At 43.6% G+C, this 26,947-nt stretch overlaps 1 protein-coding gene across 5 annotated transcripts in view; it reads left to right on the top strand.

Moving 5' to 3' along the window:
- Positions 1-26,947, top strand: part of TBC1D4 (TBC1 domain family member 4) — a 95,379-nt gene that overhangs the window by 1,561 nt on the left and 66,871 nt on the right. The window contains exon 1 of one of the 5 annotated variants that reach the window (XM_083501074.1): positions 18,530-18,741. The exons of 3 other annotated variants lie outside the window; for them this stretch is intronic. The gene's annotated coding sequence lies outside the window, so the exon portion shown is untranslated. Of the gene's footprint in view, positions 1-18,529; positions 18,742-26,947 lie in introns of those variants that run through there. One more of the 5 variants, XM_083501073.1, reaches the window with a different exon arrangement.

The raw sequence follows: 26,947 nt of genomic DNA, 5'->3' as shown, positions 1-26,947 counted from the left end.
TCCTCCGCCCTCCCCCGAAGGAAGGCCACGCGCGGGGTGTTGCCAGTCCGAGTGTGCAAACAAACCGCATTTGTATCCTTGCAATGGTCCCGGCCAGGCTAGGGCCGCCGCAAAGGTCTGTAACTCAAAGTGAGATTTGAACCCAGCTCCAAGGGTTCTTGCACCAGACTTGTGGGGGAAACACCCGGATTACCCCCAAAGTAGAATGAATTTGCAGACTGAGAGAATGTGCTTTGGTCTAGTCACCTAAAGCAGACTAGCATTCTGGTGAAAATGATCTGAAGGCTACAGCAAGGTGCACGGTAGCTTGAGAAAAAGCATCACTGGACTCACTTGAGCTTCGGAGGAAACTTGCTTAGAATTGGGCTGCAAATGTAATGCTCAAAGGCTGTGATGGATAGCTGTGGTGCACACCTTTCTGAAGCTGTGAACACCTAGCTAATAATCCAGGAGAGGAGCATTGTGTCCAAGGTGGTTCTTTGCAGAGTCTGTTCTGCCCTGTGGTTACATGCAGAAGGGAAAGTAACTTTCTGGTGAATCATGATAGGTTTCCAGATTTGCAGAGGTGTATATTCCTGTTAACGTATAGCCAGGTGAAATATTTCACTTACATTAGTGTGGTGCTGGGGATGGCAGTGGAACTGTGGAAAAAGCACTGTGAGAACGGCAGCCTGTCCTTCCCTTGAGTTCTGTCTCCTATACAGAATGAGTCCCACAAGTGACTGCACTCATGAAGGAGACTCTAACCAGGCTGTTCTCTGAGCCAAGAGCCAAAATAGGGCAGTAGCGGGTGGAGCAGTAAACTATATGCAGGTCCTGATGTGTTTCTAATTAAACCCTAAAAATATGCCATCTGAATGCAAAACACACCTGTGCTTTCATTGCACCTAAATAAAAAACAAATTCTGGTGCAGCAGTAGCAGCAGCAGCAGCTGTAAGGGGGAAATAATATGATTTGATTTTCAGAGTATTGCACAATGCATGTTTACTTAGAAGAAAATCCCCACCCCTGAGAATAAATGTATATGTAAGAGCCTCAGTACTTATGCTGGGTAACTGTCACTTAAATGCTAATAGCAGGAGCATCCATCTTTGCCACTAAACCTTCCCTTCCAAATCTTTCTACTCCAATAGGACACATTCTGGCCTTGCTGTGCTTAATCTTGGTTCATTCCTTCTGCTACCCAAATATTGTTGGGTATTTTCAGTTACCTTTCCCTAGAGATCTCCCCATGTTACATCCCACCACTCTCTCATTACATTAGCTTTAGACAACTCCAGCTAAGGGGATTAAAAAAAACACAACTATGCATAGATACGGAAAATTAGTAAATTTGAAATCAGGACCCAAATCTAGCTCAGATGTTCCTTTTGAGTAGTGAAACCTCCGTAACCGCTGCTTCAGGTGACTGGAGAGGAGGAAGGAAACACAGAGGAGATGTGAGATACCAAGTTGTGTTTGCTGTGCAGGAGTATGCTAATTCTTAAGACAAATGCATTCAGATGCAATGAAGGAGATAGGTCCATGGTTTGGAGACCATGAGGTCTCCCCTGTTGGAGGCATATCAGTTCCTGGGAATCACAAGGAGAGTGCTGTTGTGCTGTTGTTGGACTTGGGTCTTGCTTGTGTTTATCACAGGCACCCAGTTGCCCATTGTGACAACAGGATGAGGGACTTAGATGGGCCTCTGGTTTGATCTTCTGGGGCTCTCTTTAGGACCTTGTATCTTGGACATGCATTTTCCTCATTTTTAATGGAAAAAACCCCATCAATTCCCAAATCTTCAGCTATGGCGGTTGCTTCAAGGTGCAACCAGGTGGGCAGTTTCTTGGCTTGGCACTTGCAGTTGCAGGACGACGACAAAGAACTAACTTCATTTGTGTTGCTGGCTCATAGTGCTGCTTCTTGCCAATATGTGCTACCCCAGCAATGTGCAATCTGTCCGGGTTGCTTCTGTGCCGTAATAAAACACCAGCTGTACCTTATCTGGAATACCCTGAAGGTTCACGATGCAGCTTTGTAGCTGAAGTTGAGCACCTGGTCTTGGCTTGCTCTGGCCTCCCCATATATGAGATTATCCGGGAACCAGGTGTAAGATACTCTGAGCTTCTTGAGAGAAGTGTGGGTCTGGGGTATCAGATACTCAGTAGCCACTAAATGCTTGGTTCTGGTGACTTTTACCAGGGCTGCTTTTGAGGTCACATCTGTTGCCTAGAAAACTTGGTTGGCTCTATAAAGTTCTGGAGATCTTTACAAGCTTTTATTAATGCCTCTCAGTTCATGTGGCCTGCAGCAGTTTTGCAATCGCAGCTGCCTGCAATCTGTTCTATTTAGGGCAGGCAGGGACAGAAACATGGAATGAAATGGTAAGTTCTCTTGGTATAGATGCTCTACTTTGGTTAAACTAGCATGAATTTTCTGCAGAATGTCTTGGAGCACAAATCTATCCCAAGTTTAATCACCTTTAAGCAAGTTAAAGGCTTATGATTCTAAGATAACTGCTGTTATAATAAGCTGAGTTGTCTGAGGCACTGTGTAATCAAAATGCAATGAATTTCAAACTTTTTCCGGTTCTGATACAATGTGATCCACAATTACCCTTACTCAGCTAAATAGTTGAAATGCCAAAACAACCCGCTTCAGACAAAGCTTAAAGGGAAATAATGCAAAGGAAGCAGGATATTATTATTTTTTAAAAAATCAGTTTTCTAAGAACGGCTGGGTACTTTGTTTTGCTGCACAAGGATTGAAAGCCAACTTGTTTGAAAAGTCTTGCTGCACAGCTGGTTGACCACTCCTGTGTGGAATGCTCAAGAGAGCACAGGTAACACAGTCTTCATCACTGTGCTAAATTATGGGATGGAAAGCTGAGGACCAAGCCCCACGTTAGTTTTGAAGTGATACATGCCTCTTACAGAGCTTCTCACTTTAGCTGTATAGTAGATGCACAATGGGTAGGAGGTTTATCTAGAATTCTGCCCTTTTCATGCATGGGGTCTCTGTTTCACAGATCTGGGAAGTGAGTCTCAAGCGTGTGCTAAAGCAAGTGCATTCTACAGGTTCAGCTTCACCAGAAATGGTTTAAAGACATCACTGTGACTGAGGATTTGCTACGAGTTAGCTCATTAATTTGGATTTATTCCATCACAGAACTACTTAAGCCGAAGCTCCTCTTTCTTCATTGTGACTTCCAGGAAGTATGAAATAAATGTCCTTGTGCAGAATATTAACTTGCCCAGCATGCAGCATCACATCTGCACATTTCTCCTGTGAAGGACGTTTTGTGTCAAGCAAACATTCATGCCACCTGCCTGACCTATCAAGATGCAGGGCTGGACTATAAATAGGTAACTCATTGTAGCTACGGGCAGGTCTGTCAAAAGTTGGCTTTTTAAATAGTAAGTTAACCTGGGAGATCTTAGTGCATAGTTTGTGATCAGTCACCAAAACAGTTCTTAGTAGAATTATTCACTGTACTGGTGTAGTAAGAGAAGATGCATGTGTGTGCGCGCGCAAAAGGGATGATAAATGTTTGGCTGCAGAAGCTATTACTTTAAAACTGCCCCTTCTGTTTTCAGGCATTATATAGTGTCTTCCTGTGGCCAAAATATACATTGTGGTTGCCATGTGTATTTTTTTTCCTGCTGCGCTGCCTCATGAATCGGCTGATGTGCATGTCTTTTGGTGCTGCGCTGCTGCACAAATCAGCTGATCTGCAGAGTAGCGCATTTTAGTTCATGCTTTTCAAAAAGTATAAAGTGTTGCTGAATATATGTGTGCAACTATACACTTTGTTTTGGCACTCACAACCCAGGAGTCTTGTGGCAAATAGCTTTTCTATCGCAGTTTCTAACACTGCCCTGGCTGCCTTAAAATTAAGGGAGGTTTCCAACATTTAACGTAGCAACATATAAAAACATCAACTCAAAGTGCCATTGTGAAACAAATTTTCAGAAAAGGAAGCTAAAAAGATTTCCAGGACATTAGGAGATCTCAGAAATATATGCATAGAAATTGCCTGATATGTTAAAGGAACAAAGAACTTTATTGATGCGCCCTAGGCTTTGCTGAGTTCCAGCTCATTTCCCCATGTAGCTACCCCTAAATGACAAAAAATGCAGCATTGTTCCGAAAGAACAAAACATTACGAACAACTTGTGTTTCTCTGCTGCATGACCTGAGAGTCAAAAGCACATTTAGAAAACTTCAGCCTGAGCACTTGTGATGGAGGCTAAGAGACTTCTGCAAGGTTCTGCTGGAATAAATCAGCTTGATGGCAGAAAGGCTTTGTGTAGGACTGAGATCTGCCAGACTGCGCATCACATCTGTTTCCTGGAACTCTGCCAGGAGCCTGGGAGGGAACTGTGTTCTGAATGCTTCTTTATTAGGATGTACTGGGTACGAGTTTTGACCTCTTGTTTCAGGCATGTCATAGGAGGAATGGGAGCAACAACTTTCGGTAGTTGTTCAGAATTAACTAGCAATACAGACACAGAATGTGTGTGTGTGTGTGTGTGTGTGTAAAAGCAGATGAGCTTTGCTTTTCCGGATATAGTTCCGGGTAGCTACTGGAAGCGTCACTTCCAAATCAAAGCCCAAAGTAGCAATGGACTTCCTGCATCTCAACATTTGAGTCCATGAGTGTCGCTCTGTGCTAGAACACTACTTTATTCTGAAATGATTTTTGCAGCCCACATTTTGTTGGGTAGGTGCAGAAATTCATCGTTCCCGGCCAGGGTGGATTAGATTTAAACCACGATTTAAATCTCTAGTCAGTAAGACTTGGTTTAAATCATTTTTTTACCAAAAGACTCATTCTTGCTGCTATAATCTTAATATTTACAACCAGATGAAGGTTTTGTTTTTGGAATAATAAATTTTCAGAGTAGCTTTTACAGTTCTATCAAAAAATTACTGATTTGGTTATACTATTAGAAATACATAGACCGATAATTATGAAATTATTGTGAGGTTTACTAAGTTAACTGTTTATATTTGGACCACTTTTCTGCTGTACTTTATTGGAAGGAGAAAAATAATCATTTATTTACTAAGAATTTAAACAGTTTGTTTAACTAAAACAATAACATTATAGCATATGTGTCCATGTTTGTTAACTGGTTTGGTTAAACTATTAAAAAAAACCACAACAACTTAGACCGAGTTTTAGCACACATGAAAAATTTAAAACAAATCCTTATTTTCTGATGAATAGCTTTTGGACTATAATGTAACTTAAAAAGAAAACTATCTTTAGAAAGATTTCCTCTCCAAAATCATTTTATTTTAAAAATCCAATTTAAATAAAAAAAACCCATTTTTTAAAAAAATCATTGGTTTTTATCCACCCTGTTCTTGGCCCATGTCATATTTTGACACCGAAGTTGTCTCTCCCCTCACCAGAGTCTGAGATTATTTGGAAAACAGCAAGAAATGTTGCTGTTTCTGAGTGATTTGAAAGCTTAGCAGGATGCCAGGCGATACCCTGAGTCAGAGAAGACACAGGGCTGGCTGATGGTAACCATAGATTTTGTCTCAGCGCAATGGGCATCCTAAAAATGTGGACCCCCGCAGTAGCTCAGGGCTGGGGAAGATGTAGCCAGTAGTCTTTGGACTCCAATTCCCATCAGTCCCAGCCAGCATGAAGGATGATGAGAGTTGTAGTCCAAGATTCCCCTCCTCTGTGTGTTCCTAAATTGTACATACACTCAGATTGAGGCGTTCTGGATGTTATGGAGGGTGCCTTAACAATTTTGGGTTACATTTTGCACGATATATCCTATCCTTCAGTTAGAGAAGAACAATTGCCCTGTTTCTGAGATTTCTCAAGCAACTGGACTGTTTTGGATTATATGTGATAGCAAAGCTGAGGGTCATTCCCTAATAAATTTCAGCGCTGCAGTTTCCACGAGTCTATTCGTGGGGCCTGAAAAGTCTTTATATTAGCAAGCGGGAAACTTCGAAGTGAGCGTAATTTTAGCTTGGCAATGCTTGGTTTAATTTATGGCTTTAGAATAGCCTTCCTTATAGAGGTTATAATTTGTAAGTGGAAAGAGTTGCTCCTTTTAACCACACATTAAAAAGCACTCACAAAACTGTAATTTCTATTTTTAATTTTTCTGACTGAAGAGGACTGTAAAGAGAGCGAGTTAATTTTTTTCTGTAAGACTTCACAATAAAGAGACGTGTGATCTTGTACAGTCATAACTTGGGTTGAAGTAGCTTCGGGATAAGTATTTTCTGGTTGCGCGCTGCGGCGACCCGGAAGTAACGGAGCATGTTACTTCCGGGTTTTGCCGTTTGCGCATGTGCAGACGGTCAAAATGACATCATGCGCAGAAGCGGCGAATCGCTTCACGCGGACGCGGGTTGTGTTCGCTTCTGGATGTGAATGGGACTCCGGAACGGATCCCATTCGCATGCAGAGCTACCACTGTGGTTCACTTTTTCTTTCCTTAAGGGTGAACATTAAATCTGATTTTGTTTTGGTAGTTGTACTAGTAATCCTCTTCCTTCTGAAAAATCAGCATTAAGGGGACAAAATAGATAGTTCTGGCCCAGGGTATCTCCTTGTCTTTTCAAACAAAAATATTTGGGTAGAGTTGCATTTTCCTCATTAAGAGTTGCAGCATCCTCATTTTCTACAGTGGGCTATGGAGAGGCTGAAGGATCGCCTGTGCATGGCACTGTGACTCAGGGTGGAAACAGGGGCAGTTAATTCTCAGAAGAGTTGTGCATTAAGTATTTAGCGGGTCATTCCATGTCATTTCAACGAGGTCAGGTCACCCTCCATCTTGGATGTTGATGAAATTTGGTGTACACTCTTCCCTTATGGTTGAAAGAAACCCCCTTAAATCTCCCCCCTCTATCTCAAACGGTTTTAATTTTATAGCACTTCAAAGTTTCGTTAAATCTGCATTGTCTGTCCCTCTTGAGACCCTTGCTACAAGATTCACTTGTGTACATTTTATTTTTTCCTCCATAATCAATGATCAGAACTCTTTGAAATTTTACACAGAGCTCAATAAAATGATGATGATTTCAGAAAAAAATACACCAGCACTCAAAAGATCTTATAGATGCCTATTTTTTTAATAAAAGCAGTTGTAGCCTAGTTTTTTTGGTGGAAAAACTAGGTTTAGAAAACCTGAATTTACAGTGTGTGGGCATGATGTAACCAAAAGTTTTTGATGTTAAAAATTATTGCAAAGACATGGTCTTTCTCAACAAAGAATGAAATTTATGGGTTTTTTATTCCTTGTAATGAAAATTTTACTTTTTTTGGACATCGTGGGGGGGGGGGAATGGCTACTGGGTAGCCATTTTGTACAACTTTCCTATAAGATGGTTCCTGGAATACTGGTCCAAGCAGGTCTGGAGGGACACATTGGGGCCCCTGCTCTACAGGCCAGTCGCTGTCAAAAGGGACGTCTCAAGGTGCAAGAGAAGAGGGAGGCCGCAGCGAAATAATGACAGGGGGGTTAGTGAAAAGAAAGGAAGAACCAGGTGCTATAAAACAGTAACTTCCTTTTTTAAAAAAGCAACCCAATAATTTTAATCATAGATCTGCCTAAGAGACAGTAAAACAGATGAAAACTTGTGTTGTCTTCCTATTATTATTTGTATTAGTATTATTAGGATGGGGTTGTTGTTATTATTATTATTATTATTATTATTATTATTATTATTATTATTATTATTATTGTGGGACGCAGGTGGCGCTGTGGGTTAAACCACAGAGCCTAGGGCTTGTCAATCAGAAGGTTGGCGGTTCAAATCCCCGTGACGGGGTGAGCTCCCGTTGCTCGGTCCCTGCTCCTGCCAACCTAGCAGTTCGAAAGCACATCAAAGTGCAAATAAATAAATAGGTACTGCTCCGGCGGGAAGGTAAACGGCGTTTCCGTGCGCTGCTCTGGTTCTCCAGAAGCGGCTTAGTCATGCTGGCCACATGACCCAGAAGCTGTCTGTGGACAAATGCTGGCTCCCTCGGCCTATAGAGCGAGATGAGAGCGCAACCCCAGAGTCGGTCACGACTCGACCTAATGGTCAGGGGTCCCTTTACCTTTATTATTATTATTAGAGTGGGGGTGGTCCTACTTGTGTCTCTAGCACCTGTTAGAGAAAGCTTTTGGGGGGATAGTTTTATAATCTACCTTTTACCCACTGTTTTTATGTTATGCTTCTCTCTACTTATTGTTGCTGTTTTGCTTTGAAATTGTGATCTTAACTATTGTAAGCTTCCCTGCGTAATATTTGCATGATAGAAGGGCAGGATTAAAGTTCTTGTATAAATAACACTAGCGTAGAAAGCCTCTGGCCAGTAGCAAGTTGTTGCTTCTGCTCTATTTATCACAGGGATAACCCACCTGGGTAAAAACAGGACATTGCTTTCCAGATATCCTCATGTCTCTTTTCTGTGACTTGCCTTGAAAAAAATACTTTGAACGATCCCTTGATTGATTATCAAAGTACTTGTGTTAAGTGTTTTTCAAGCTAAATTAACATGATAACTGTGAATTTCAAGAACACCAGCCATATGGACCTTCTAAGCTGGCGTATTGAATCACATACTGTGTCCCGTTTTTCTAAGTGTTAAGTTAAACTTGATTGTTGTAAAGTCAATATTATCCCAGTTAGATAAGAAAAGCCTTTTATTCCTCCCAAATGGACTCTGGTGTAAGGAAGCAAAAGCTCAGCGATGATGGCTTTCTTTTTGTTGACATAGTTGAGAACGTACTGTACTTGTAGGATTTAAATTTACTCCCATTCAGAGGAATAGGACTATGGAACAACAGGATTGTTTTTTTGCAGGTGGTAAATATGGATGTTCTGTTAATAGTGAACTCCGTGTGCTTTGGGCTTGTTAAAGGGGCTCTTTTTAAACACCCTCCTCTAGTTTTCTTCTAGTTCTGTAGGGTTGCAGACAAATTGGACTTCTTTGGAAAGTTTAATTGATTTAGCTATAATTGATTTAGCTACATAGGCTGAAGGCAACATGATTCAGCTGCCCAAATTTGACTGCCAACGAGAGCCAGTTTCTGATATCCCTAATGTCAGTGTTTGAGATAAAATACCACCAATAATAATTCTTGTCCGGTGCACTTGAAATGTGCCCTTGAAAAATGTCCTAAATCACTCAGAAATTCTCCTTGGTGTCATTAAATAGCAATCAGTCTACAGCAGTGTTGCGATCTTATCTTTATCCTTCACAATATTATTTCTAGCGCAGCCAAGGATAGATTGCACAGCACCGTATGAAACATGAAATTTATTACGGTCAGAAACCAGCTTGAGAAACACAAATGGAACCAAAATCCCAATAGCAAAACAAACATTTAAAACAATATACAACAATAGATTTTAAGTTTGAAAGTGCAATAGGCATAAGGTAAAGGTAAAGGGACCCCTGACCATTAGGTCCAGTCGTGGCCGACTCTGGGGTTGTGGCGCTCATCTCGCTTTATTGACCGAGGGAGCCGGCTTACAGCTTCCAGGTCATGTGGCCAACATGACCAAGCCGCTTCTGGCGAAGAAGAGCAGCGCACGGAAACGCCGTTTATCTTCCCGCCGCAGCAGTACCTATTTATCTACTTGCACTTGATGTGCTTTCGAACTGCTAGGTTGGCAGGAGCAGAGACCGAGCAACGGGAGCTCACCCCGTCACAGGGATTCAAACCGCCAACCTTCTGATCGGCAAGTCCTAGGCTCTGTGGTTTAACCCATAGCGCCACCCGCATCCCTACAATAGGCATATAAACACATAAAAACTTTAAAGTACACTACCTTACAGAAATGACCCAAAGTCGCCCATGGGTCCGGGTTTGGGAATTTTCTTAACAAACTAGATTGAATTGGGGGATGGTCTGCGCCTACAATTCTGTGCGCAGAATCTGGAGACAGTCCAAGTCATCTTGTGGTCTTTGCCTAACAGAAGATCAAATTTTTGCTTTACCGGGAGGTCAGTAAGCCTCACCAGCAGGGGGGTCAGTGGTTTCTCTATGTGCCTCATCGTAAAAGGGACATCTAAAAAATATGTGTTCAGGGCTTCCTATATCCCCCAATGGACAGGCGCAAATTCCCTGGTCATATGAACTTTATTCTTCGTGGTTTCCGAAATCCACGGTGTAGCTCTACTTTCTGAGAAATGTGATTGGGAGACTCTCACGACCCAAACCAAATCCGCCCGTGTTACAGTGGTGCCCCGCAAGACGAATGCCTCGCAAGACGGAAAAGTCGCTAGACGAAAGGGTTTTCTGTTTTGGAGGTGCTTCGCAAAATGAATTTCCTATGGGCTTGCTTCGCAAGACGACAATGTCTTGCGAGTTCCTGCTGGTTTTTTTCCCTCCCCCCCTTTTTTCTAAGCCGCTAAGCCGCTTATCAGCTGATCTGATCAGCAGATAAGCCGCTAAAAGCCGCTAATCCGTCAATGGGCTTGCTTCGCAAGACGAAAAAACGGCTAGACGAAGAGAATCACAGAACGGATTCTTTTCGTCTTGCAAGGCACCACTGTATTTTAATACGTTCATTTGTGTTACTGCACTTGTCAGGGCAGTCTTAGAAGGCTCCATCCTAAGAAGGTTTTAGCTATGTGTGGATAGCTCAGTTGGTTAGAGTGTCAGTTACAGATAGGTAGCCGTGTTGGTCTGCCATAGTCAAAATAAAAAAATTCCTTCCAGTAGCACCTTAAAGACCAACTAAGTTAGTTCTTGGTATGAGCTTTCGTGTGCATGCAACACGAAAGCTCATACCAAGAACTAACTTAGTTGGTCTTTAAGGTGCTACTGGAAGGAATTTTTTTATTTTGGTTAGAGTGTGGTGCAGATAACACCCAGGGTTGCAGGTTCAATGGCCGTAAGGGGAAGTTGCATATTCCTGTATTGCAGGGGGTTGAAACTCTGGGTCCAATCCAACTCTTATGATTCTGTGTCCAGTTACACTGCATGGCTGTATAGTTTAGCATGGGGGAAGGAAACAAGTGGCTCATACATAGGATAGAACTAGCGCATGGGTAGGCAAACTAAGGCCCGGGGGTCAGATCCTGCCCAATTATCTTCTCAATCTGGCCCACGGACAGTCCGGGAATCAGCGTGTTTTTACATGAGTAGAATGTGTCCTTTTATTTAAAATGCATCTCTGGGTTATTTGTGGGGCATAGGAATTCGTTCAGTTTTTCCCCTTAAAAATATAGTCCAGCCCCCCCACAAGGTCTGAGGGACAGTGGACCGGCCCCCTGCTGAAAAAGTTTGATGTCCCCTGAACTAGCCTTTGCAGTCTTTCCACCAAGCCTCAACCCCTCTCAAAGGTCCTGCAGTTAGTCCACTCATTATGAATTATTATTATTATTATTATTATTATTATTATTATTATTATTATTTGAACCGCACCCATCTGTCTGGGTTGCCTCAGCCACTCTGGGCAGCTTCCAACAAACATGAACACGTAATAAAACATCAAACATACAGGGCTGCCATCAGATGTTGTCTAAAGGTTGTAAACCTTGGTTCTCAAACGCCTTGGAACCCAAATACTGCAAACCTGGAAGTAAGTGTTCTGGTTTGCGAAATTTTTCGAAGTCAAATCTCCTCCGATTTGAGTGTTACGTTGAGGTCTGTCTGTCTTTGCTATTTACGTATTTTGCATTTTTGTTTTTGCAGCTCTTTTTTGTTTTTGTCACTGACTGTGTGGAACCCAGTTCAGCTACTGATTAATTGATTGTGTGACTGCAGTCCATTGTTTATCGTTTTCATTTTATGGATCAATGGTCTAATTAGATAGAAAAAAATCATGTTAAATTGCTGTTTTAGGGGTTGTTTTTATAAGTCTGGAACGGATTGATCCATTTTGCATTACTTTCTATGGGAAAGCGCACCTTAGTTTTGGAATGCTTTGGTTTTGGAATGGACTTCCAGCACAGATTAAGTTTGAGAACCAAGGTACCACTGCACTTATCTCCTTGACATCTGATGGGAGGGTGTTCCACAGGGCGGGCGCCACCACCAAGAAGGCCCTCTCCCTAGTTCCTTGTAACTTAACTTCCTGCAGTGAAGGAACCACCAGAAGGCCTTCGGAGCAGAAATCGCCACTTTCTATATTTTGTAGGTATGTAGCGCTCTGTTTTTCAGACAGTAATCTGGGAGCCCGTGCAGTTGGGACTCCACCCTCCAAACTCCACACACACACATATGAGTAATTTCTTTTAATACAGTTGGCATTACCAGACAGGAAGGGCTTTTCAAAAAGATAATTTTGGACTAGAGGACAATTATGTCACTTTTGGTAGTACCAAATGCTAGGTAAAAATAAGCAGGGTGAGGTGTGGTTTTTTCCCCTTCTCCTTTGCAACTTTGCTATGCCAAAAATATCATTTGATTGAATTAAAGCATGGGCGCAATTGCAGCCTTGAAACAGCAGCTGTTCTCTGTGTGTTGCTGTTTGTCACGGGAGTTCCCGCAAGGTCAGTAAAAGACTCTTTCCTCTCAGAAATGGCAGGGATGAATGCATCCCACGTGACAAAGTGTAACCTTGCTGTTTTTGAGACTTGAAAAAGCATCATGGCCAATCCAATGCCCTTTTAAAACGTGTGGGGTTTTTTTTGGGGGGGGGAGTAATGGTTTACTCTTGTTTTTATTATGTATTTTGTGATTTTTATATTGTGATTTTTATGTTGCAAACGGCCCCGAGACCTGTGGTTATCGGGCTGTATAAACATTTAATAAGCAATAATAATATTAATAATACTTTATGTAGTGGATATTGCTTCCCCACAGGCACTGGTTAGGGAGCCTATATTTGTGGAAAACAGAGGCCACCTTATTGCCCAACTGGACCATTAATCCAGCAGTTAGCATCACCAAGGGATCCTGCGCTATTTTGCTTGCCTATTTCTGGTCCACACTCTACCATGGGAAGAGAGACCTCTTTACTGCCAACTGCACAGCATGGAAAGTAAGAGAAACCACGGTAGTAGGTTTGTCACATTTCAAAAAGTGAAAATCTGGACCAAAAAAAGTTGCTGAGCTTTTTTTGGGCAAAGCTGTTGGGATTTCATTGCAGAATCTCTTTTAAAAATGTAAGTTTTTGAGCTATTTTTAAGGAAATTTGCCCAAAACCTGCACTTCCAACATGGGTTGCCGGATTTTCCCGGACACTTCAGCAAATTCCACCCAGACACTGTTTGCGACGGCCGAATCTCAGCTACGTCCAGGAAATTTTAATCATAGATCTGCCTAAGAGACACTAAAACCGATGAAAACTTGTTTTGTCTTCCCATTACTAGTATTAGTATTATTAGGATGGGGTTATTAATATTATTAGGGTGGGGGTGGTCCTACTTGTGTCTCTAGACCAGTTAGAGAAAGCTTTTGGGGGGGGGGTTATACTCTACCTTTTACCCACTGTTTTTATGTTATGCTTCTCTCTACTTATTGTTGCTGTTTTGCTTTGAAATTGTGATCTTAACTATTGTAAGCTTCCCTGAGTAATATTTGCATGATAGAAGGGCAGGATTAAAGTTCTTGTATAAATAACCTTAGTGTAGAAAGCCTCTGGCCAGTAGCAAGTTGTCGCTTCTGCTCTATTTATCACAGGGATAACCCACCTGGGTAAAAGCAGGACATTGTTTTCCAGATATCCTCATGTCTCTTTTCCCTGACTTGCATAAAAAAATAAATACTTTGAATGATCCCTTTATTGATTATCAAAGTACGCTGGCTGAGACCCTACCTGCCCGCAGACTGTCTCGCCAGAGTGGTGCATGGTCTAGTTATCTCTCACTTGGACTACTGCAATGCGCTCTATGTGGGGCTACCTTTGAAGGTGACTCGGAAACTACAACTAATCCAGAATGCGGCAGCTAGACTGGTGACTGGGAGCGGCCGCCGAGACCATATAACACCAGTCTTGAAAGACCTACACTGGCTCCCAGTACGTTTCCGAGCACAATTCAAAGTTTTGGTGCTGACCTTTAAAGCCCTAAATGGCCTTGGTCCAGTATACCTGAAGGAGCGTCTCCACCCCCATCGTTCTGACCAGCACTGAGGTCCAGCGCCGAGGGCCTTCTGGTGGTTCCCTCACTGCAAGAAGCCAAGTTACAGGGAACCAGGCAGAGGGCCTTCTCGGTAGTGGCACCCGCCCGGTGGAACGCCCTCCCACCAGATGTCAAAGAGAACAACAACTACCAGACTTTTAGAAGATATCTGAAGGCAGCCCTGTTTAGGGAAGCTTTTAATGTTTAATAGGTAATTGTATTTTAGTGTTTTGTTGGAAGCCACCCAGAGTGGCTGGGGAAACCCAGCCAGATGGGTGGGGTATAAATAATAAATTATTGTTGTTATTGTTGTTGTTGTTACTTATACTAAGTGTTTTTCAAGCCTAGGAGTTGGCTCTTATGACTGTAATGCTCAAGATAATAAATACGTATTCAAAAATGCCAAACTGTGTGCTCAAGAGAACAACCAGAATTGCGCAGCCTTTATTTAATGAGATTTTTGTAAACATTGATTTGCAGACTTGTTTGCAAGTTTACTTTAAACGGCAAGATTCAAATATTGCACATGTGCAGACACTTAAGCCATGTACACATTACTGGCTTAAATCATAGCTGGCTCGTTTCCCCCCAGAATTGAGCTCAATGCTGGTTTGGGGAAAACAGCTTCAAAATACAGAATACACATTGACTGCGGATATTGTCGTATGTACGCTTCTTCCAAAACCAGCTCTGAACGCAGGAGAAACAATTCCAAAAGGAGTTAGTCCAAGCCTAGAAGCGATGGTGGCTCCAATAAAACTGATATTAGTGCGTTTCAAGCTTGAATCTAAATGCCAATGCATAACTTTAAAGCTCGCCAGCAGTTGCGGGGAGAAAGGAGGAACCAAATTTAGGGACACTGCACCCGGTTCTGCCTTAAATAAGATGCCTCCTAGATTTATTCCAAATACCTGCAACTTCTGTGGCATGAATTAGTTATTAATCAAATATAATTAACAACAAAGATTTAAGCAACAACTCGCTTTTCAGTAAAAATGTACAGATTCATCTTGCAAATTATCGTGTATTCTTGTGTCCTCAAAGTAAGCCCTGTCAGCTTGTTCCTAGGTAAATGTGCATAGGATTGCAGTCTAATTCTCCCTTTTCTGTCATACAGCCTGCAAGGTATTGGGAAGTTTTTAATGTTTGACGCTTTATCATGTTTTTATATTTTGCTGGAAGCCACCCGGAATGGCTGGGGAAACCCAGCCGGATGGATGGAGTATAAATAAAAATACAGTGGTACCTCGGTTTTTGAACGTAATCCGTTCTGGAAGACCGTTCGACTTCCAAAACGTTAGAAAACCAAGGTGCAAAGGGCAGTCTGCAGAAAACTGAAAAAAATAACATGTACAGTGGTACCTCTGGTTGCGAACGGGATCCGTTCCAGAGGCCCGTTCGCAACATGAAAAGAGCGCAACCTGCAGCGGCGCATCTGCGCACACGCAGGTTGCGATTTGCCGCTTCTGTACATGCGCGTGATGTCATTTTGCGGGTCTGCGCGGTGGCAAAACCCGGAAGTAACCCTTTCCGGTACTTCCGGGTTGCCACGGGACGTAACCTGAAAGAACGTAACATGAAGCAAACGTAACGTGAGGTATGACTGTACATGCGCAGAATCCGTTTGACTTCTGAGGTGCGTTTGAAAACGGAAGCATTTACTTCCGGGTTTTCGGTGTTCAAAAACTGAAACATTGAGCTTCCAAGATGTTCAGAAACCGAGGTACCACTGTAACAAGAAGAAGAAGAAGAAGAAGAAGAAGAAGAAGAAGAAGTTTAATTAGTGTTTAACATTGGAGTACAGTGGTACTTCAGGTTACATACGCTTCAGGTTACATACACCTCTGGTTACAGACTCTGCCAACCCAGAAATAGTGCTTCACGTTAAGAATTTTGCTTCAGGATGAGAACAGAAATTTTGCTCTGGCGGCGTGGCAGCAGCAGGAGGCCCCATTAGCTAAAGTGGTACTCAGGTTAAGAACAGTTTCAGGTTAAGAACGGACCTCTGGAATGAATTAAGTACTTAACCCGAGGTACCACTGTAGTCCATCATTTTCTAGCTTTCTACCTTCAGGGAGCCATTCCCACAGTGTCTCGTCTTATGAAAAACCTCTGTGTGCTGCCCCCAGGACTCTGCACATTTCAGAATATTCTGGTCCATGTTTTCAGGGTGTGCTCTTTGCTCATGGAGAGCATTGCCCAAGCCTGTTTCTCAGCACTCGCCTGGGGCTTTATTTTGCAAAGTGAGATCAGGAACTGTGGCCAAGATGCCTTTCAGCAATGCTCCCCTGCCACTATTGATCTCACGGAGGAATCCCAGATTTCCCTGGCACACGGCATGAGAGCCAGAGGCAAAAAACAAACACCGTTGATAATCAAAATAGCTTTTTAATTATTCCGACTTTCTGAACGATCTCTCAAACCCTCATGTTAAATATTTTCCACTACACGGCTTTTTATATTAGGAAATCAGTAGGGTTGCTAGCTTGTTACAGAAGAGGTGCAGCGCAATCCTATGGGTGTCTACTTGGAAGTAAACTCCATTGAGTTTAATTGGGCTCATTCCCAGGTCCGAGTGCAGAGGATTATATTGTGCAATTTTTAGTGCGTTAATCGGTCAGTTTGAATACGTATAAGTAAAAACAGAATTTTTGCAGCAAGAAAAACAATCTTTATTTTTATTTGCACGTTGCTATAACAGGCATTATCAGAAAAAGCATTCCTTCTTTGTGGAGGATAACCAGTTGCAATGGAGGAAAAAGCTCCTGCAGCTTTAATAATGGTGTAGAAGCAAGAATTTGAGCAGTTGCAGTTTGTCAAGCAGCTACGAAAAGTGCACATATGGCTTTCTCCCTTTGCATCTGACCAACCTTTTGTGTGGAAGGAGAGAGGAAACAGTTTTTAAGATGGTACTTGCCACCTTCAGTTTATATAAGCAGAACGATTTATTTATATAGTAATCAGCAACTCAAATAATCAGGACAATTGGATTTTTGTCAAGTGCCTTACGTATGTGTTTATTCCAAAATCCAAGGGGGCTTACTCCTAGGTAAATGTGCATTGGATCCAAGCCTTAATTGATTAACCAGCGAATCAAGTGAATGCTACACCCCTAAGCGTAAATGTCGGAGTGACCTGAATTTTCTTTTCCAAAGCAACTCTTACATCAACAAGTTCGCCCCAGCCTGCAAGATGACTCTGGTAAAATAATTCCATTGATGATATTTATACTGCAACAGTGCCTATCTTTAGTTGCTGCTGCTGCTTAAAGTCCTATTTAGAGCCACAAGATGAGCTGACACTCGACACCCCAGCTGTATCACCCTAATACTTGTGCTTTAAAAAAAAAGTAGGCCAGAAATACAGATTTCCAAGTAGCCTATTTGCTTTAATTAGAATGGGCATGCATGAGTTAGCTTGCTGAAAACAGAGTCCGCAGCTCAGCACTAGAAGTTATTCCATTTGTGTGTCCCTTTTACAGTGGTACCTCGGGTTGCATACGCTTCAGGTTACATACGCTTCAGGTTACAGACTCCACTAACCCAGAAATAGTGCTTCAGGTTAAGAACTTTACTTCAGGATGAGAACAGAAATCAGGCTCCGGCAGCACGGCAGCAGCTGGAGGCCCCATTAGCTAAAGTGGTGCTTCAGGTTAAGAACAGTTTCAGGTTAAGAACGGACCTCTGGAATGAATTAAGTACTTAACCTGAGGTACCACTGTATTAAGTGTCTGTATCCCTTTACACACCACTTAAAGGTACAGTTTTCTCCATGTCTGTAGGGAGCCTAATATATAGTGTCTGGTTAAAAGAAGGAAAACGGGCCCCTCATACCTTTGGCAGTGTGGAAAAGAGGGAATTTCAGCAAGGGTACATCTCACGACAATTGCATCTTGCCCTCTTTTCCTTGTGGCCAGCCTAGATTCCCCCTCTCCCTGTAGATCAGATGTGGGGAACCAACCCTTGGCTCTCTTGATGTTGCTGAAATACAAACTCTATCATTCCTAGCCATTGGTCATGCTTGCTGGGGCTGTTGGGAGTTGTAGTTCAGCAACAGGAGGGCCAAAAGATCCCCTGACCACTGGTCCTGCCATCTAAGGATGATGGGAGTTGTAGTCCAGCAACAGCTGGATACCCAAGTCTGGGAAACCCTGGTCTAGGCCCAGTGTTTGTAAAATCCATTGGTTGGCCTATCCGCTTCCCTGATCGCTTGACCCAGATCTTTGCTATTGGGATTCCTTCTTGGTAGTCCTTGCGAAATGTTTGAAATGGTACTCCCCTCTGCGGTTGAATTATGTGCCTCTGATGACATCTCTGTACATAAATCAGCTTCCATTACACTCTTCCACCTGGTCTTTCTGAAGTGACTTACATACTAGAGTACGAATTACGTACGCCTGCTGCTTCTGAGCTTTTTGAAAAGAGCCATGCCGTTGCAAAATAAAGCAGGATGCCAATAAAAATGTCCATATCATGAGACTACGTGGAAGGCATGTCCACACATGGAACAATCTGAAATGCTCTTGGACAAAGTATTCATGTCTTTTGATGACATTGCCTGATGTAGCTGTTCATGTATATCTAGTGTATTGTTATTCGTTTTGTTAACAAAAATGTTTGCAATAAAAAAGTGTTTTTTTAAGAGGCACGCCCTTCGTTCTGCATGCAGGTGCCCTCCTGTTTCAGGAACAGGATTTCTTCCAACCTTAACTTGAGTGAGTAAGGATTTGAACATATGTCCCTATAATTTAGTCTTTTGTTCTGAGCTAGTTTGGTGGTGGTGGTTGTTTATAGATTTAATAATAATAATCAAAATAATTTATTATTTATACTCCACCCATCTGGCTGGGTTTCCCTAGCCACTCTTGGCAGCTTCCAACAAAATATTAAAATACAATAGTCTATTAAACATTATGGAGCAGGAACCGGCAAGCCATTCCAATATCCCTGCCAAGAAAACTCCATGGACAAAGACAATAGGCATATAAAAGAGTGCCTGGCGTGCTCTGGTCCATGGGGTCACGAAGAGTGGGACACGACTAAATGACTAAACAACAACAATTAAACATTAAAGGCTTCCCTAAACAGGGCTGCCTTCAGATGTCTTCTAAAAGTCTGGTAGTTGTTTTTCTCTTTGACATCTAGTGGGAGGGCATTCCACAGGGCGGGTGCCACTACCAAGAAGGCCCTCTGCCTGGTCCCTGCAATCTCACTTATTGCAATGAGGGAACCACCAGAATTCCTTCAGAGCTGGACCTCAGGGTCCCTGTGATCGATGGGGGTGGAGACGCTCCTTCAGGTATCCTGGGCCGAGGCCGTTTAGGGCTTTCAAAGTCAGCACCAACACTTTGAATTGTGCTTGGAAACGTACTGGGAGCCAATGTAGGTCTTTCAAGATTGGTGTTATGTTAAAGATACTTCTAGTGGTGAATGATACCCCACAATTTGGAGTGGCACATCTCGTAGGGCTTGAACTGATAAAGCAAGTGGCTACGCAGTGGTGCAAAAACAGGGAGGAAAGATGTGATAGCTTGCAGACTGTGTAGGATCAACCTTGCTTTGAGGGACAACTGAAAGTCATGGTGATGTAATGGGATTTAATGGGACCATTGGGATTAAGAATTAACTTTCTCTTGGCAGTACTAATTAAGTCAATGATTGGCATGTAGAAACAATAGTGTGAAGAACAGAGGGTTTCTGTATTTCAAGGATCCAGGCAGGATATGATGTGCAGTGTTGTAGCCCTGGATAGACTGTGTATTTTTGGAGGGGGAAATCAATCCGGGATCTGTTTTTAAAAGGTGGAAATACACTGTCCAACTTTACAGCAAAGCTGCTCTGCCATATATTTGAAGCCAAAAAATAAAATGGTGATTAATTGTGGAACGTCTGCAAGTCAAGTTAAGAATCAGTGGTTTATGTGCGTGTTTGGTTCTGTTTAGGACGTAGTCAACTTCATTTGCTGAAAAAGAAAATGCAGTCCTCTGCACACATACTTCCGAGTAAGTCCTGCTGAACTCATTAGGAGTTTCTTTTGATTCAACATGTGTAAGGCTGAGCTGCCAGAGTTGGAGCGGGTTAATAGAATTAGCTGATTCTTTCCGTTATTTGTGGCTGTGACTTCAACAACAGCTTGATGTGCAGAAATTATTTGGTGATGTTTCATTCCGTACAGAGAAAATGTTGACCTGCTGATTTCTGGACATCTCATTGCTTGCAGAAGCACTTGAGCAGCTGGCCTTGTTTACTGAATCATTTGGCCACCCCTGTATGTTGCGTAGCTTAATTGCTTCCGTCATCTTGCTGCTTAAGAGCTGAACTAGAAAACTTCCCATATGGTTTAAATACTTTTTCTGTTTGTAGTCTCCACCCTATAGTAGTATCCTTGAAATAGCAACTCTGAGAATGTGTTCTGCCTTACTCTCCTTCGGATTCAACATCCTTTGCTTTCTGGCTTTTTTTATCATGGAAGCTTGCGCTGTATTTCAGTTTGTAACCAGATACAGAATAAAATGTTTAGCTAAAGTACCGTATTTTTCGCCCCATAAGACGCACCGGCCCATAAGACGCACCTAGATTTTAGGGGGGGAAATAAAGGGGAAAAAAATTATTTCCCCCCCAGGTGCGCTGCGCTAATCCAGAAGCTTGGGGCAAGCTGAGGTCAGCGCGCCCCAAGCTTCTGCGTGCCGGCAAGCAGTCCGCTGCCGCTCCAAGCCTCCCGCACCCGGCAGGAGGTCCCGCTGGGTGCGCAAGGCTTGGGGCGGCAGCGGACTGCTTGCGCGCACCTAGAAGCTTGGGGCGTGCTGAGCTCAGCACGCCCCAAGCTTCTGCATGCCGGCAAGCAGTCCGCTGCCGCCCCAAGCCTCCCGCACCCGGCAGGAGGTCCCGCCGGGTGCGCAAGGCTTGGGGCGGCAGCGGACTGCTTGCGCGCACCTAGAAGCTTGGGGCGTGCTGAGCTCAGCACGCCCCAAGCTTCTGCATGCCGGCAAGCAGTCCGCTGCCGCCCCAAGCCTCCCGCACCCGGCAGGAGGTCCCGCTGGGTGCACGAGGCTTGGGGCGGCAGCGGACTGCTTGCGCGCACCTAGAAACTTGGGGCGTGCTGAGCTCAGCACGCCCCAAGCTTCTGCATGCCGGCAAGCAGTCCGCTGCCGCCCCAAGCCTCCCGCACCCGGCAGGAGGTCCCGCTGGGTGCGCAAGGCTTGGGGCGGCAGCGGACTGCTTGCGCGCACCTAGAAGCTTGGGGCCAGCTGAGCTCAGCCCGCCCCAAGCTTCTAGGTGCGCGCAAGCAGTCCGCTGCCGCCCCAAGCCTCGCGCACCCGGTGGGACCTCCTGCCGGGTGCGCGAGGCTTGCAGACACTCGCCCGAAGCAGGGGGAGCCCTCCAGAGGGCTCCCCGTGCTTCGGGCGACAGGCTGCCGCCCCAAGCCTCGCGCACCCGGTGGGACCTCCTGCCGGGCGCGCGAGGCTTGCAGGCATTCGCCCCATAAGACGCACCCCGATTTCCCCTTCATTTTTGGAGGGGAAAAAGTGCGTCTTATGGGGCGAAAAATACGGTAAGTACTCATAGCTCTGGTTCTTTTTCTGCAGCCTTGGTATGATTTATCATAAATAAATCTAAATAAGTCTAACCAAGGGCACATTTAAAGAGGCAAATGCAACTTTCCACATTTCTGGAAACTTGTAGTTAGATATCCTTGTTTGTAATAAATACAGAAAAGGGGCCTTGTACATTTTCTTTTATGTGATTGGGAGTAATGTCAAGGTTTGGGTCTTAATTCTGGCAATATTTAACTAGTACTGGCTTTTCAGGAAGTAACATTAGTGTGAACAAACCTGAAAAGGGAATAAAATAAAGCTAAGCTTTTCTGTTTTTCCTCAGTAAATGAGTGAAATCAAAGCAAGTTTTGCAATGACTAGTTTCTTCCTTTTTAGTGATAGAAATATAGCTGCTTCAATGGGAACTCTTTTTCACTCTTGAGAGTACATAACTGCATCTTTCTTACAATTGGAGTTGGTGTCATTGCAAGTGCCATGTTTAATGCTGTTACAGCCCCTGTTAATGGCAGGTAAAGGAAAAACATTTAAATTTAGCCATCCCTTTTATATGGTGCTCTTTTTTGGAGCGGTGCTGGCTTCGGAAACTTTTGGGGAACCCTTCGTATATAAACTTGTCTCACGAGGAACCTGGCCCCAGGGACCAAGCTTGCACATCTTGAATAGAATAGAATAGAATAGAATAGAATAGAATAGAATAGAATAGAATAGAATAGAATCATAGAGTTGGAAGAGACCACAAGGGCCATCGAGTCCAACCCCCTGCCAAGCAGGAAACACCATCAGAGCACTCCTGACATATGGTTGTCAAGCCTTTGCTTAAAGACCTCCAAAGAAGGAGACTCCACCACACTCCTTGGCAGCAAATTCCACTGTCGAACAGCTCTTACTGTCAGGAAGTTCTTCCTAATGTTTAGGTGGAATCTTCTTTCTTGTAGTTTGGATCCATTGCTCCGTGTCCACTTCTCTGGAGCAGCAGAATTTTGCTTTGGATTCTGGGAAGTGTTTGAAGTCAGGTTACCAGATTTTTTTCAAAGAATCTGGGAACACTTAAAAAAAAGAGAGAGAGAGAGGAAAAAAGTTATTCAAAAAAGAAGTAGTAATATCTTCTCTTCTGTGGTCTCCCTTGCGTGGCCTTCCTCTGGGCCCTGGCCTGCTCTCTTGGAGCACTAGCTGCCATGGAGTAGGCTTGAGTTGGGCCTGGGCTCGGCCACGTGCCCATACCCTCCCGGTGCTCTCCTGCCTCTCCTCCTCAGTGGTTGTGACACGACAAGTTTGGGGCTCCCCTCTTTTTTCTCCTTCCTCTTTCTCTCTCTTCCTTCTCCTTCTCCACTCCTCCTTCTCCCTGAGTCGGCTCCAGGGTTTTCCTGGCGCTGGAGCGCCGCTGGGCAGTCGGCTGGGTGCTCTCACTCCCGGCTCGATTTGGGTCGCGCGGGTGTGTGTGTGTGTGCCAGCGGTTCCCCCAGTTGACGCACCAGGCACCCCCGGTTTCCCCTCAGCAGTGGTGGCCGCAGTGCCAGGAGTCTCAGCAGCCTGGAATCATCCTGGTAGCGCAGTTGTCTCTAGCTAGCTTCAGGAGCGGCTCGCTGCCGTGGCGCCCGCCATTTTGCCTCGCTGGAAGTCCCCATATGATGGGTCTTGTGCCGTTGAACCAATCGCACAACATTCATTCCCTACTAATAAATCTACGTCTATAACACTTAAAATATAAATCCAGGGACATTCCAGGCATTGGTTTTGTCTGGGGACAGATTTGTAAATCTGGGGACGTCTGCTAACCATAGTTTGAAGTGCACACTCAGTTTATTCAGTGCATTGCCCTGGCTTGTTGGGGCCGTCTATCACATTGCATGACCTGTGGGAGGGACGCGTTGTAGGGGGAAGATCTGTAACAAAGCTGTGCCTTGCAGAACTTTATCTGGTGCTCTTGGTCCTATCCGAGGCTTCTCAATGAAAATCTTCCTCTGAATATGCCTTGAGCTGTTCTAAACTTCAATCTTCAAACATTTACTAATATGGTAAACAAGATTTTGCGAGCCACCAAGTCTCCAAACACCAGAGATCTAGGATTTATCAAAGCATGCAGTAGCTGTTCATCATTCTTCTCCCTGTTTAGTTACTAGGGAAGGGAAGAAATGTGAATACAGGCAGCTTAATGGGCTTCTGCTGACACTTTCATGTCAGTAGCATTACTCTAGGGTAACGTGCAAGTGTTAATGGATTTTATGCCTTATCGTTGCAGGAAGCATGTTCAAGTCTGCGGTGTAGCCCAGTGTTTGTTCTATAGCTGTAGCACTAATTGGAATCTGTATGCCACCCTGACGGGCACTCCTTGAATTATGTGTTCTGTACCCTGGCAATAACCCCTTCATGCAAAAGGTCTAAGTTTTGTAAGTAGCTAAAGCCTCTGCAGACTTCTTGAGTTCAATGGAATTCTGTGCGTATAATAAGTCTTATGTTGATGTTTCATCCAAGGACCAAGCTGAAATTGATAAGGGGTGTGTAAATGAAGGAAATAAACCTAGTGTGTAGCTGCAAGTAGGTAAATCAGTGGTGAGATTGTGTATTGTGTAATTACTGTCATGGCACCCTTGGTTCCATCAGGATCTATGACCAGACATGGTTTAGCAGCCACAGTTGGAAGAGGAGGAGAAGCAGATTTGGAAGACTTGAAGCAGATGGGAAGACTTGGGTAGAAGCAGATTGGCACCATACACACCAACTCTGTGGGACTGAGGGCAGCTTATACCCCCCCAAAGTATGTGAGGAAGGGGCAGAGTCCCCCCCAATCTTGAGGAGGCTCGCCTTAAGAAACTTTAGTATAATCAGTCGGGTGGCTTCAGACAGAGCAGACGGGATATTTTCCCCCCTAACAAAAACAGATTTGAGGTCAAAGCTTAACAAATATACCATGGCATAAATCAGGCACTGAAAATATTTGAAAGCAGTAGGGGAGCATTTCAGTATCCCAGGCCACTTCTGTAGCAGACTTTAAAATTGCCAAAAGTTTCTAAAGTTACTAAGTCGGACTTCTTCAGCGGATAGGCCCTGTGGTTCTTGGTTTGAACAGAGACTAGAAATGGCCTCTACTGAAAGTAATCGTGACTCTTAAAGCATATTAGACTATTCACTTTGCTATGCTTATTTCCCACTAGTGGATCTGGAATGGGTCACCCACGCTGACCGAATCTTGGATACATCTTGGTTTGAACCTGTTTTTGTTTGTGTTTAGTAGTAGGCACATCACATTATGATACGATCTGTTGAATTGTTTGGCCTTGCTGGTTTCTTTATTTCACAAATGTGATTTCTTTAAAATAAAAAAATCTGCAATCAATATGGATACTCTCTGTCCCATCAATGTGAGAGGACTGACCCACCTAAGCCAACGCCCCTACAATCTTGAAGATCCATCAGAACTGTTCTAGAAATAAAGAAGCTGATGTTCTTCTTGGCACGCACCTAAGGCAGTGGATTGCAGCCCATAATACACTTGCTTAGTCTTGAGCTGCTGCAACACTTTGTTATTCCTGGCATGGGCAAATGCCAGGATCCAGGGAGTGTGCCAAGGAACTCTGCCTGCCTCAGGAGGTTTTGGATGACTTCTTCTCAAGCAACCTCCTGTTCTCCACCCCTACCCCACTCCCAATCCTATGCAGCATGGACCACTTACGGGACTCGAGAGAATTAATAGAAGCACTTCCCTCTGTAAACTGGAGACCATCTATTCAAAATGGTGGACGTTAGGTAAAGCTGAGGAGTGTCTCAAGTAGCTCTTCGATCAGGACCAAAGTACTAACAAAAAGTTTTGTTTGCTTAATTCTGTACACCAGGCTGCTGTTAAAGACCAATGATTTTCACAAATTTGAGCAAGGTGTTAACACAAGCGCTGTGTACTTGATAGAGCGTCCATTCTCTGCAAGGACCAATTTTCTTGAAAATAAATAGTTCACCCTGTCTAAACTAAATAATACGACTTTGATGCAGATGAGAATGTTCTGAATAAACGTTGACACTTTGCTGTAGCCGCAGTCCAAAGCTGGTCAGATCGGTTTTATCCTCATCTTCTCCTCTTCTATTTTACTGCCATATATGAAAATATACGTTCAGTTATTATGTAAACCTGAGTGTTTTATTGCTTGTGGTCCAGATGAGGAAGGAAAGTAGACCGCATAATTGCAAAACGCTGTTGTTTTATTAAGCCTGGTAACTTTACTTGGGAAGGAACCCTTTTCTTCAGGGAATGAACGGACTAAAGTGTTTACAGTGCAGTTTCTTGCAATATGTTAATTTCCAAGAATAACTCGTTTTGACGTGTGGCAAAATAGCGGCTCCTCAGCACTGACATTGGAGTGACCTTAAGGAAAGGTACTAATAAGTTCTTAAGCTTTACTGAAAATGGTGGGATATAATTATCAAAACATCTCTTTTGTACAAGGGTGAGGACCCGCAGGCGTAAGTTGGCCCAGCAGACGTCCCCGTTTGACCTGTGAGTCTTTCTTCCCAACCGTGGCTCCATACCTCCATAGGTGCAGCCTTCACTTTGAAGAGCGTTTCCTAGTGGTTTCAAGAAAAACCTCCTGGAAGCGCATTTCAAAGGCAATGTCTCTCAGCCAGTGCTAGAAATTCCCCAGGCATGAGGCCTGTTTTACAACTGGTGCTGGTCCAGTTTCAACCACATGGAGATCTCTGGATGCCAATATCGCAATGAGATCTCTACCTGGCTGGCCCCTCCAGCTTTCTTAAGCAGAAGAGCTCATTTTTTGCATTTAACTCCCAACTTTTCCTCCAAGAACTACATGATTCATCCCCTCCTCAGTTTCTCCCTACAATGACCCTGTCGGGGAGGTTAAGAGGCTGTGACTGACTCCATCTGAAATATTTTCCTTGAAGCTTGAATTTGTTTTATTCTGGATTGTTTTACTTGATGTTTTAATGTGTTGTAAAACACGGAGAGATCCCCCCCTAAAATATAAAGTGGTATAGGAATGAAAATAATAATCATACAGTGGTACCTTGGTTTTTGAACGTAATCCGTTCCAGAAGACTGTTTGAATTCCGAAACGTTTGAAAACCGAGGTGCAAAGGGCGGCCTGCAGAAAACTGGAAAAAATAACAGGTACATGCAGCAAAAGCCGTTCGACTTCCAAGGCACATTGGAAAATGGAAGCATTTACTTCTGGGTTTTTGGTGTTTGAAAACCAAAACATCCAGCTTCCAAGATGTTCGAAAACCAAGGTACCACTGTAATAAGAATAAATTTCATGATTACAACAATGCCACCTAGACATTCCTTTGTGGCAACCGTAACCAAAGTTTAAGGTGCCATTTGGCGATTAGCTTCTATATCTGAGTTTCTAACACTGCT

Source organism: Podarcis liolepis (assembly GCF_965112155.1).
Source record: "Podarcis liolepis genome assembly, chromosome: 4".
Taxonomy (NCBI): domain Eukaryota; kingdom Metazoa; phylum Chordata; class Lepidosauria; order Squamata; family Lacertidae; genus Podarcis; species Podarcis liolepis.
This window is presented reverse-complemented; position numbering and strand designations above follow the sequence as displayed.